Genomic DNA, 13,422 nt, shown 5'->3' with positions numbered 1-13,422 from the left:
TTTACCAGTATTTTTACTTAAAATGTATTTGAACCAATTTGCTAAGTGAAAGAAGACAGACTGCTGTTCTTTTATTCTATTTATATAAAATATTTAAGATAGGCAAATTCATGGAGATAGAATGGAAATTAGTGTTTGCCGTGGGCTGGTGGTAGGGGTTGAATGGCTGTTTATTGGGTACTGGGTTTTCTTTTCAGATGATGAAAACATTCTGCAAACACGGTGATAAAGGTGACACAACATCACGAATATACTAAATAACAGGACTTTTCACTTCAGAAAGGTTACATTGATGAATTTTCTCACAGTTTATGTATTGAAGTGTATATATTTGTTTAACTGGAGAGAAAGCAGCCTTAATCTGCCTGGTTCCTCCCACCTCCAGCAAAGAAACAATATAGATCATAGATCATGTCTGAATTATAATGAAAGTCTTTAAATTTTATTTATTTGGTTAGTACAGACTGGGGGTGGGATGGGAGGTGGGGGGAGGGGCAGAGGGAGAGAGAGAATCTCAAGCGGACTCCATGCAGACCCTGAGATCATGACCAGAGCTGAAATCAAGAGTTGGTCACTTTAACAGACTGAGCCACCTAGGTATTCCCTTTAATGAAAGCCTTAACCAAAATCTTTACTCTTTTTTTTTTTTTTTTTTTAAACCATGGATGTCTAGTTTTTGGTCACTCAGAAGAACCTAAATTTCATGTTCCATACAACTTTTCATTATGTTCTTAAATAAGAGTAGAATAATTTGCTCTTGGAAGGTTTTCTTAAATCTAGTTCTAAGTATTTAGAATTTTAGACACAATCATATTTCATTCAGTTCATACTATTTAAAGTTCAATATTTGAGTTTTGTCAAAATAAAAGTATAGGTTTTTTTTCTTGATACCCACATTTAAAAATGTCATTTTGGAAATGGTAATAAAATAGAGCATTAAACCGAAATTAGTATGATGTTGAAGGTGTGATCTAATTAAAATGCAAATGTAAGCACATTTCTTCAAAATTGACATTGAAGCTTAGATACTCCCCAATAGTGGTACTATTGCTTGTTGATAATTTGATTTGACAGATTCTCTTCATAAGTTCATTGCTTTAGCCTCACAGTGTAAGCATATATTGGCTTGTCTGATAAGATGAGAAAATTTTAGGCAGATTCAAGGAGCTTAAAATGAAATGTAATGAGTCATGATCTTACTGGATATATTCATATCCTACTTATTAGAGAAGTTTGAAAAATGCCTGCCGTCTATAGATTTACGCCTTGTGGAAAATCAGCATTTTAAATCTAAAATTCACACCTTAGGTCTTTTTTGTCTGTGTGTCTGTTGTCCTTAAGTCAACATTTCATGTTGCTCTCTTTACCTAAAAATATATCCTGATTTTCTCCACTCCTCTAAATTCCAAATGGCTTTGAGGAAGATTGTTTTGTGTAAACAAGATTGGGAGGCTCTTGATTGAAAAGGGGCTGGAAGGAGGTTTGAAGCTGACTAAACATGTGGTACAACTTCTGGAAACCTTTTGTGCCCTAACATGGACCTTAAAGCAAATATGATTGTAATGGAATATTTACTTTTGTTTCTATTTTTAAAATTTTTAAGGAAATTGGGGCACCTGCGTGGCTCAGTGGGTTAAACCTCTGCCTTCGGCTTAGGTCATGATCTCAGAACCCTGCATTGGGCTCTCTGCTCAGCGGGGAGCCTGTTTCCCCCTCGCCCTCTGCCTGCCTCTCTGCCGACTTGTGATCTCTCTGTCAAATAAATAAGTAAATAAAATCTTTTAAAAAAATATAAAATTTTAAGGATGAAATTGGTAACCTACCCCAAATATCTCAATACTTATGAAATGGCTTTCTTATCCTATTGAATAGCTGATGGTTATAAAATGAAATGCATTTAAATCCATGGCTAAAGATGATTAAAATATCATACAGAACCAAAGCATTCCAGCTGTAGATGTTCATTAAATTGACCATTAATAACTTGTGATAAAAAGGAATATTACTGCATTCATAAATTTTATATGCAGATTTTATTAAGCTGGCATGTTATATGAATTGATTGTCTGACATCTTCTGGCTGTGGCTGAAGATAATAGTGTTTCATAGACGTTTTCTATAATCTGAGAATTCTGATAGACTGTTTCTAGCTAGTTATGTTTTTGTTCTGGTTGGCATTTCTTTTGCCCAGTATACAATTAGAAAATATAATTATAGCTTTGAGTATGAAACATTATAAGGTTAGTTGTATCAGCATATCTATTATAATCTTGCTTTCTGTAGGGCTTCTGGTTGAGAGAAGAGAAAAGGGAGTATGTAAGGAGAGGCAAGAAACTATGTGTCAATTTGGCTCACTCTATTGTTGTCTCAATAACGAATTAGTTCCACTTCTTTCTTGAAAGGTAAATGCACTCTCTCCTTTGCTGTTGCCTAATGTTAAGACGATATTTCAGTAGGTTATTGTTTGCCTTTCAGATCTGTGCTGCTTTAATACATCTTTTAACGTGTTTCTAGCAAACAACTTGACACCATTTGATTTTGTCCGTTTACTGTTGACCCAGCAGATTGCTTTCCACTTAGAAATCATTAAGGAATCCTGAGTTTGGAAATGCAAGGAGGGCTTGGTGCAAGGTGTGCTTTTCAGGTTTGGAGATCCAGCTTATCACCTCTCAGGATCTTTTATTTCTCTTCCTTTGCTTTCTAATGATGTTTTATTTTCAGAGGTTGAGGATAATGTAGTGCAGGGGTCAAAGCATGGACCCCTGGGGCCAGAATGCCTTAATGAGAGGCCTGAAATTACTGCCTGGCCAAGTCACTTAACATCTTGGGACCTGTAGCCCCACCTACAAAATAGTGTAAACAATCGTATCTACCCTATAGGGCTGTTTGGAGAATTAGTTCAGTCATGTGAAGGGCTCAGAGCAAAGAAAGTGCTAAGTAAGCTAGCTGTTATTAATACCCATATGCACACATTAGTAAGAGAGAAGAGCTGAAACCTTTTTTTTTTTTTTTTTTTAAAAGAGGTGAAACCTTAATCACATTTGTCTTTATGCAAATCAAGTGAGAGATGATCGAAGTCCCTACCTGAATTCCTCCCCTGCTCAAGTCTGGTGAGAATGAGAGGTTTTGAGTGAGTATTCTGGGCTTGAGTACTTAGGGTTGTAACCTTGGGGAAATAGATTTAGCTCTCTCAGCCTCAGTTTCTGTTTTTTCTAAAATGGGGATAATTATGGTAAATCAGTGTTGGGTCGCTGGGGTAAATATATCTTTTTATCTGAGAATAAAATACACATCTGGTACACAATTTGAGTTCAGTAGTTGGCTCATTTTATGATACTTACATCACATTTTTATCTGCTTAAAGTGAGAGGGGTTTTGGGGGGGCAGTAGTGGTGTCTCATGTAGCATTTTAACTACCAGATATTATGAAAATAGTAACTTAAAATTTGGGGGGCTTAATACATACAACCAAGTTGGAGTGGCTAAAATCATATCTATGTTCACAAAAGCATTATGAATATTATTCATCTTAGCCTGTGATTGCCTAATTGCTAGTAGAATATTGTCCTTTGCCTTGATTTGTGTCAGAGTTTTAGAATTTGGCCATGTCTTTATATTGTGAAATTCATTGCCCATTTTGGTTAAAAGTAAACTTACTAAATGTGAAAGCTGAAAGGGTTACTTTCCACCTTTTATTTAAATTTGAAGAACACTGAGACCCAGTGTGTGTGTGTGTGTGTGTGTGTGTGTGTGTGTACATAGCGGAGGAGAGAGACTGACTACAAGGAGCTGACTTCAGTTTGATGCCCTTGTTTTGTGTCTGGCAAATTGGAAATAGGAGGGGTTGTCATACTTTATAGCCGTCTGTGAGCATAGACATCTTTTGCCTGTGAAAATAGGCACAGGCCCTTTTCCCAAAGATGAAAAAGAAATTAGGGTAAGCTAATGAAAATTAGGCAGAAAGCCTCAAAAATTAGCATATTGACTGCTTCGCCTTTCAGAATAATGGTTTGAAAGCCTGTTATGTAATTTAGATGTGCACAGAATTTTTATCTGAAGTGAGCAGATGTTCTGGTCAGTATCTGAGCAGTAGAATAGTAGAAGCAGGTGTGAGTGATTAGTGAGTGGGCACAGGTGACTTTAGTTAATATATGTGGGGTCAGTGCTACATATTGTCGGGACCAAAAAAGTATAAGCTAGATTCAAGGAAACTCCAATTTGATCATAGTCTTGGTGTCCTTGTTTAATTCAGTGTGCTTTTCAAAATTCAAACACTGATAAAAAGAGTTTAACTAATGCTCCATTAAATTGGACAGTGTTGCAAGCCAGGGCTTTGATTGCTTTCTAAGAAATGGAAAGTGCAAGCACACACTTTCTAATGAGATTGCATGGGTTTTTCTATGCCTTCTAAGGATAATTTGGTACCTAACTCAAGTTGTATCTTGAGTTTGATTTTTCAGATTTTCCAATCAGGACCCGTACCTCTGAGGAAAAAGAGGTGGAAATGAATAGGTAGCATTATGTTAGAACTCTGTACCTGTTTTAGAGGGAAATGATTATTAATGATATGTACTGGAGGAAGATAATAAGATTTTTTTTTTCTAACCTATGTTACTTGTTGTATATTATGCACACTGACAATGTGTTTATTTTTTTCCTGATACCTCTCAGCGCTGTTCTTGTCTTCTCTTCGAGATCCTAAGCCATTTCACATCATCTAGTCCAACCCCATCTAGTCCCACTCCCACCTTGGAAGTCCTCTGTGTAGCAGGAAGTGTGGGATCCATGAGTTAAAATGGAAGGACTTCTGAAAGTGGATTAGACTTTATATGTAGTTACTCAGATTATTCTGGGAAATATTTATAGTTTCATGTTTGACACAAAAAGTTGACATGAAGTTTCTATTTTGATTTTACTTCTAGCTCTTCTACCTGGGATTTTTTTTAAGATCTTTTGATATTTTGAACTTGAATGAGAGTTAAATATTGTTAGGTATTTGTGATCAACAAAACAACCACCATATGTGGAATAGCAATGCTTGGTGTACCGGAGAAGGTAAATTGGAAGAGCTTTTTTCTAGAATCTTTACACGTGAGCTATTTGCTGTGTTTTCCACAAGAACTTCTGAAAAGTCCAAGATAACCTGTTCTTTCTGTTTATATAAAACTCACATGGTATTTATTGGTTATGTACCATATTGTTTAGAGAGCTGCCTGCATGTGAGACTTGGACTTGTTTATATAATACTAGACAAGACAGGACTGCCAAGATTCTGTGTAGTCATAAATGCTGATTTAGTCATACTGATTATTAAAATATCAAAATATTTCTATTGTACATAGCTATTGCCCTGAGTTCCCAGGAATGCTCCCAGACCTATTGTTCTAGCTGTCCTGTGTCCTCCCCTAGACTTTCCTGCAATCCAGCAATCATAGAACTCACCCCCTGCTCTGCAGAGGGCCTCCAAGACCCCATTCCCCCAACATTTCAAGCTTCTAGAAGCCCTTCGCTTTAATAGATGTGACATATGAATGGGCCTACAATGAATGTTGAATAAGTAAAAGGTTACTTGGAATAATAAGATAAAAGAGAAAAGTATCTTTCAATCTTGGTATGAGATTCCCTAAACTGCATAAGCAAAAGGAAACAAGTAACAGCAAAATTTATCCTAGGGCCAGGACTGAGCTACCGTGCCTGAAACACTGCTGGGAAACATAACTGGGACTTAGTAAGTATGGTGATACACTGAGCATCTCAAATAGAACCTTTAAATTCAATCATAGGAGCTAAGTAAATGTTTGGCAAGTCTGCCACCATGCCCCCCACCCCAGCATTGCTTTGGTTTCCTGATCTCTTAGCAAAGCTTTGTATTTAAATCAAATGAACGTGTTCTCATCTTTATGTTTTGAGCAGCTCCAGGGGCTTTGTCTGGGTTTTCTTTCTAGCCTTTCCTTCCTTCACAGAACACTTGTACTTGGATCACAGAATGTTGGCTTCACAGAGGGTCTAGTAAATATCTGAATAAAGAACCTCTAATCACTCGGGTTTTTTTTTAACAGGCACTTAGAATGTCCATCCACATTCCCTATGCTTTGGCTGCAGAAGTGGATTTTCTGGGTAATGAACTTGAACTTTGTTACCTGGTTATATCTTTGGGTTGATGGAAAAAAGGAGATGGAAATAGGAGTCAAGCTTGCCGCATAAGTGGCTTGGCATTAAGACTTTCTCATCTCTGAATTGTGAGAGAACTATTGAACTCGGGACTCACTCTTTTGTACTAATAAAACGTGCTGATGAAGTGTTTTGACTTCACGATAGGCTTACTTCTCTCCATTAGCAAGTTTGAGATAGGCAGGCATCACAGAAAACCCCAGGCATGAAATAATTGAGAGGTGAATTCAAAATGGATTATGTGTAGCCTGTAGAAGTATGTAACTGTACCTATTAATTGCTACACTTCACATCTGCATTGTCTTCCGAATGCTCTTGAAGGAATGTGACAGAGGAGGTGAGCAGAACCTAGGCTTCTTCATGGTTATTTTTGTGCGTGGATCCCTACTTGCACAATACTTCCGCCTTTTATGTTTCCAACTCTGAGCAGTAATTATACTTGAAAAAAAGAAAGGTAATTATAAAATTGCAGCAGCCATGAGCCTTAGTTTCTGCTTTAAGCAGCTTCTGCAACTTGCTCAGAATGTTCTTCCTGCTTTTGCCTCCCTTCATGGAGCTCTCATGTTGGTGTCCCCCAAGTCTTGGGTACGTGTCCGTGACAGGAAATCAGGTGGTTTGACTTGCCTCAAGTCCCTTATTCCGCCCCTTCCTTGCTGGGTGCCCCTTGCTCAAGCCATGAAACCTTTCCAGGGGTGGTTGTGAGAATTCAGTGAACTTGAAAGGGATTGGCCCAAGGATCAGGCATACAACATCCTTAACAAATATTAACTCTTATTATCATTTACATGGTGTTTATGGTGACCCAATTTGCTTGTGGTACAGTTACTTGGTTAGAAATCATTTGACTGTCTCAGTCCTTCCTGATGTTTCTTGAATCTGACAACACATACTTCAATTCTGTGATCTCTCTGAAAGAGCAATAGAAGAATGACTTCAATTAACTCACATTTAAATTAACTTTTTGAGAAGTTGTCGCGTAAAAACAAAACTAGCGATGCTAATGCTTTTTTAAAGAATTAAGTTTGTACTTAAGATATATATGAGAAAATTGGAAATTTAATCACTTGATAGTTAACATTGTTTTTGTTGTTGTTTTTGGTATTTTACAAGACCTTTAAAACATATTAATATTGTTAATATGTTAATTTTTTAGGATCTTTTTAGAAATGTTTTTTAAGTCCTTGTTTTTTTAAAGCTATACATCTGGAAGTATGTAAGTCGAAATTATGTGATGACTGATTTGCTTCCAAATGAAATTGGAGAGTGAATTAGGGTAAGATTGGCTGTGGCCCGAGATTGGCAATGAGTTGGTCATTTTGGCAAGGTTGTATGTCAAGATTGATGTTACTGGTCTACTTCTGTATATGCTTGAAATTCACCATAATAAAAATAAAATAACAAAACTAGGTTAAAGAACCCTTAAATTCAGTCATTATTACTAGTTACAGTAAACATATTTATCAAAAGGTTTCTATCAGCTATATCTAGGTCACTAGGGTAAATAGGTTGGCTGATGGGTGATAGGAGTAGAGTGTGTGCAAAAAATGAGAGAAAGGCTCTCATTTGTTGTCATGGTTGACCCAAAATATGTGATAAAATCCAAATTTGTTTGTACAGGGAGGCCCATTGAAAGATAAAATATGCATCATCAGATTTTCCTTTTTGAGAAGTGTTTTGATTTGTTTATTGAAAGCATATCTTTGAAGCATAAAAGGGTTTATATTTGAAGTTGTTAGGATTTGCTTACATCCAGAATATTACCTTAAATAATTAATGGAGGAAACATCAGAGCCTGCCCTTCTCTGACCTATAGATCTTTAGACAGTGCTGAAAGAACTGATGGTGTACAGTGCTTTCTTTGCCTAACCTGTCAGGCCCCTTCGGAGGCAGCCTAAATTTGCTGATGGATTCTAAAGTAACTGATGTTTGATGTTAGGCAGCTTTGGGGGAATTGTTCAAGGGATTGGAATGTTTGCAGTGCATGGAAATGTATGCTTTTTATGATCTGTTCAGCTCTAACTCTTTGAGACCCTCTATTTTACGATTAGATTATGCTTTTAAAAAACTAAATTGCATCTGACATATGGCTTGATCTTTCTTCCTCTAATTACCAAACAAAACCAAATGAAATTTCCTATTGGAGATTCTAGCTTTGAGTCATGTACTTTTTATTTTTGATTATATACACTCTCATTTTAGGTATTCTGTAAATATTTATTGTACCTTCTATCATATTTGGGAAATTGTGCCTTTTTCAGTTCCCATTAGAGTTGACAGCATATATTAGTTTATAGAGATAGCCATTATAACGAGAATATTCGCTGATGGGTACATAGAAATATATCCTCTACTGTGCTACTTCATGCTGGTCAAAAAGTCTTAGACAAATGACTTCTGATAGGGAAACTGTTCTTTGGAATATTCATATCTTCAGCTTAGAGAGAGACTTCTTATTTATTTTTTCTGTGATCTCACTGCCATTGCTGATCAGAGTTTGGGGTCTGTGTATGAGAAGGTAAAATATCTTTGACTCCCTCATTTTTTCCAGAGAATTTCAAAGTCTTTGATTCTAGTGCCTTGTCTCTTTCAAATATTTACTATCCCACCCCCTTCAACCTCCCACCACAGATTTTCAGTGCCTCCTGACCCCTGCATTTTGGACCAATTAACTTTATGTCCTCTAGGACACTCAGCTTTTGTATCTGAATAAAAATATTTGCAAATGCTTTTGGGCAGTGTTGCATAGCACTATAACTTTGATGTCAGTTAAGGGACAAAGTCATATTTCCTTTCTTCCTTGGAGAATCAATAATGTGGTCATACTTAACAGAGACAGGCACGTCTGAACCATGGGCAGGCAGTACATTATTTTCAAATCTCTTTTCTCCCAAAGGTCCGTCAAGTCTAGTCCTCTTTGACAGTTTCATCATGAGTGCTCTACAGTCTTGTTGTCCTGGGCAACCTTAGAAAAGTTCTATGGGAAACAATATAATTAATACAATGTCTTTTACTGGATCCTGTGTCTTATTCCCAAAACAATAGTTACATTGCATTTCATTTCAATAGTGTACTCCATGGCATGTGGCTTGGATTTGATATGTGGTGTGATTGTATTCTCTGTGTCATTGGGAATTTTGAGCATGTCTTATGAATAATTTCCTGATACCTTCAATATGCTCTTTCTTTTATTCATTTATTTGTTAATGCAAAAAAAAAATAAAAGATTGCCTGTTGTGTGTAAGACATTTTCCAGGGTATGTGAAGGACCGTGCAACAAGGTAGGGAGGGAAGGCTTTCTGTAGTGCCTTTTATATGCCTTACATGTAATAGTATGGGACCTGGTACATAAATGATGATGGTTTTATTGGATTCTTGTTGCTGTTGATGCTTCTGTAACTCTGATCATCATCATCACCATCATTCTAATGCTTTTGTCAGATCTCATTCTACTCTCTTTATAGAGTTTGATTTCTTTGCTGAAAGAGGCATTAAGAACTGTGATAATCATGGCTAGGCATCATGGATTGGAGGTGAGAGCCTCCTATAAAAGCCTAATATGTTTTCCATAAATGAAGTTCATTCTAACCTGCTTGACTCCCTTACTCTTGAATTTGTTGACTAAGATTATTCCCTGATATATCAACCAGGATAGGACCCAGGTCATTAAACCCAATTATTGTGAATGGTGCCGGCTGTGCATTCACACGGCCTGGGGTCAATTCCTGGTTCCCATTCTCAGTCGCTGTGTAACCTTCACTCTCCATCTTATTTCTTCATGTGTAAATGAGGATCATAAGATTAATGCTTGTTGGAAGGATTAAATTTGATAGTAAAATAAGTGGTCACCCAGTGCCTGGCAGGTCATGAGTAATCAGTACCTCAGGGCCATAATTTTTTTTTGTTGCTCTAATTGTTTTTATTACTATTATTTGTTATTACTTTGTTGCTTTTTTTATTTCTGCAAGAGGTCCAAATTCCTACCTGATACCTGATTAAGAACCTATGTCCTTCTGTGTGCTGTGTGTACTTTCGACTTTCTGAAGTGAGTATACGGAACTCAAAACCAACCAAGATAATTCACCTCTCATTCATGCCATGAACAGAGTAGAAAAGAATCTTTTGTTAGGGAAGCTCAGATTAAGTCATTTTACACCGCAGACTGATCGTTAAGTCCAACTTTCAGCCTCCTACCCACGGAGACAAAAATAATTAGTATGTGCTCTACCTGATTCCTGAAACAGGCATGTTTATTTTCTCTGTGTGTTTATATTTGCTTACCTATACAGATTATTACAAAACATCCATTAATCTTTGGCATGAAATCTATATAGCAGAATAGTAATGTAGTAGTCCTTGCAATAGTTGTAGATTGCAAAATTTTTATGAAATATTTTAATAGTGCCCTCTCTGGGCTCTGCAGAGAGACCTCCAGTTACTACTGCATAACGTGGCTGGCTGATACCTCACAAGATAGTACATTCAGTAGGCATAAGCTAATGATTATCAAAGGAGATTCAATAGGAGACCTAACTCTTTTAGAAACTCAAAGATGAACATAAACATTCAAATTCCCTTTCTGCATCTCTCTTCAGAGCAAAGGAGTAGATAATAACAGGAAAGGAGTGAAATATTTGCCAATTCTCTTTGTAGTCTTCATTTTGTGGACCAGCCATTTTTCTGATTTTTGTTATGTTTGAGATTATGTGTGAAACATTCTAAGCAATGACGTTGCATTCAAAGAAATGAAAAAATAAAAATCTAAAATCCTCAAGCAGTTAGAATCGTCTTTCTCCTCTGTATGGATTAAGGACAGACTTTGTTTTTTCTTCTTCTTTTTTTAAACCCTTCTTCATATTTCTTTCATAGGAAAAAGAAAGGTGATTGTTTGAATTTGATATCATAGTAGATTCTTTCCTTAAAAGCACTGAACTCTACAGGTATAGTTTTGTTTTTATTAATGCTAATTTTTACGAGAACCCTGTTCCTGTAAAACAGCAATAGATAAAGGAATCTGCTACCCTTGTGTTGAGAAAAAAGGCTTGCAAAGAACCACTCTTGCCCAGTTGGCTTACATATGACTAATGGGTGCCCCTCTCCTAGGTACACAGACCCCTCCCACATTCCCCTCCTCTGTCTGAAATGTTTGTACCCTTTGTCCAAATAGTTGTTGATGGGGCACCTGTGTGGCTCAGTCATTTAAGCTTCTGCCTTCAGCTTGGGTCATGGTCCCCAGATCCTGGGATTGAACCCTGTATTGGTTCCCTGCTCAGTGGGGAGCCTGCTTCTCCCTCTGCCTCTATGCTCTGTCTCTCTCTTTCTCTATTGCAAGTAAATAAGTTAAAGAAACAAAACAACAACGACAACAACAACAAAAACCCACAAATACTTGCTGACTGAAATTGACCACACTGCAGCCAAGCCTCTCTTCTTCTCCCAGGCCCAGGAACACCCCCCCCCCGCAACCGCCCTACCCCCCACCCCCCACCCCTGTCCTGGTCCTTGATCTTTGGAATGCAGAACAGCTCCTGAGAACTGGCTGACCTCAGGGAAACCCTTTACCTGGGCAGTTGCTCAGTCATGCTGCACCCTCATCCCATTTTCCTAAGCCTGGGTCTTTCTAGATGTGTTTGCCCCTCCCTAGAAAAGAAAATTCCTTTCTGCCTGAGCTTAGAGACAAGAGCTCTCTCCCTATAGCAGTAGTCTCCCTTTTCCTATCACCATCGTCCCCCTCTCCTTACTGCCATCATCGTTTCAAATAAGGTCCATCTTTACCTAAGCCTGGATTTGACTATATTTAACTTTTGCATTTATTTCCTCTGTGGCCCACAGTTGTTGCCTGGTTTTAGTGTTTATAGCATCTTCATGCAAACAGTAATGGAACTTCCCATGTTCTAGAGTCTTTTTATGGAACTTTTGATACATTGGCTCTATTTCTCTGCCTCTTACAAGGGGAGTATTTTTATTTATATTTTATCCCTAAGAACAATAAAGTTCAAAGTAAGTTAAATTGGTGGTGCCGTACTACCTAAATGAGAAGCTTGGAGTTTGAAGATTGCTATGATTGACTTCACAGTTGTTTTGTTTTGTTTTTCTATCCTGCCACTGTGAAATCATGAAGGCAAATAATAATAATGATGACAGCTGTACTGTTGAGTGAATTGGTGCTAGGTTTGTTTGTTTGTTTAGATTTTACTTATTTACTTCAGAGCAAGAGCACGGACGACGGGAGGGGCAGAGGGAGAGAAAGAAGCAGACTCTTCACTGGCTGGGAAGCCCAACGTGGGGCTTGATCCAAGGACCTAGTGATCATGACCTGAGCCAAAGGCAGATGCTTAACCGACTGAGCCACCCAGGTGCCCCTGAATGCTAGTTTTTATGCTAAGTGCTTAGTGTGTATGTTCGCTGCATAATACTGACCACAGAGCAGGGAGGTTGATGCCATTAATACTCCCTTTTTGTTTATACTAGAAGAACATGAGGTTTGGGCACATGAGCTGTTTGGGATAAGCCCATGAAGTCGGTATCTAAGCATGTATGTAAATGACCACTAAACTGGTCCCCTTTACCTTTTCACTATTTACAGGCCACCTGGGTTCCAGGATACAGCCCATCCACTTACTTCTCTGCCGGCTGTGGTTCTGAGCACACACTTGCTTCTCCAACTCAGCCCCTGGCGGCTTTGCTGGTGTGGTTTTTCTGGTGAGGCTGTATAGCTTGGGTTTCAAAGTAATAACCACAGTATTAAATCTGTTCTCTCTTTATGTCGAGTTTAATGTTTATTTGCTATTTTGCACATAAATAAAGGATCGATTAGGAAAATAAGACTTTTCAGACCCTCTGGCATATGTCCTATTAGCCAAGGGGGAATATATTTAAGTAACTGGGTTGCTTAATCTTCCCTGACCTTTAATTCCTTCATCTGTTCAACGGGCATCACAAGATACCTAACTGATAGTGATGCTGTGAAGTTTGAAAGATTAATGAACACAGAGTCCCTGGCCTAACACCCAGCACACGGTAAATGCCTCTGCAGTTACTGCTGTTATTTTACTGTTACTTTTTTTCCCCCTTTTTCCCCGAGTGATTGGCTTATATCAAAGGAATATAGTGTCTTTTTCTGGCATGAGCCAAATTCTAGAGGTGGGAAATGGCAGCTAACTGAGCGCATGGTAAGAGTCCTTGTGTTTGCTATTTAAATAATGCTATTTAAAAATTGGAATTGTATTCTGTTGAGAGTGTTGCACCTGCGAA

Source organism: Lontra canadensis, unplaced genomic scaffold, assembly GCF_010015895.1.
Source record: "Lontra canadensis isolate GAN:19392208 unplaced genomic scaffold, GSC_riverotter_1.0 scaffold35, whole genome shotgun sequence".
Classification (NCBI taxonomy): domain Eukaryota; kingdom Metazoa; phylum Chordata; class Mammalia; order Carnivora; family Mustelidae; genus Lontra; species Lontra canadensis.
The sequence above is the reverse complement of the archived record's forward strand: the minus strand, read 5'-3'. Positions refer to the sequence as shown.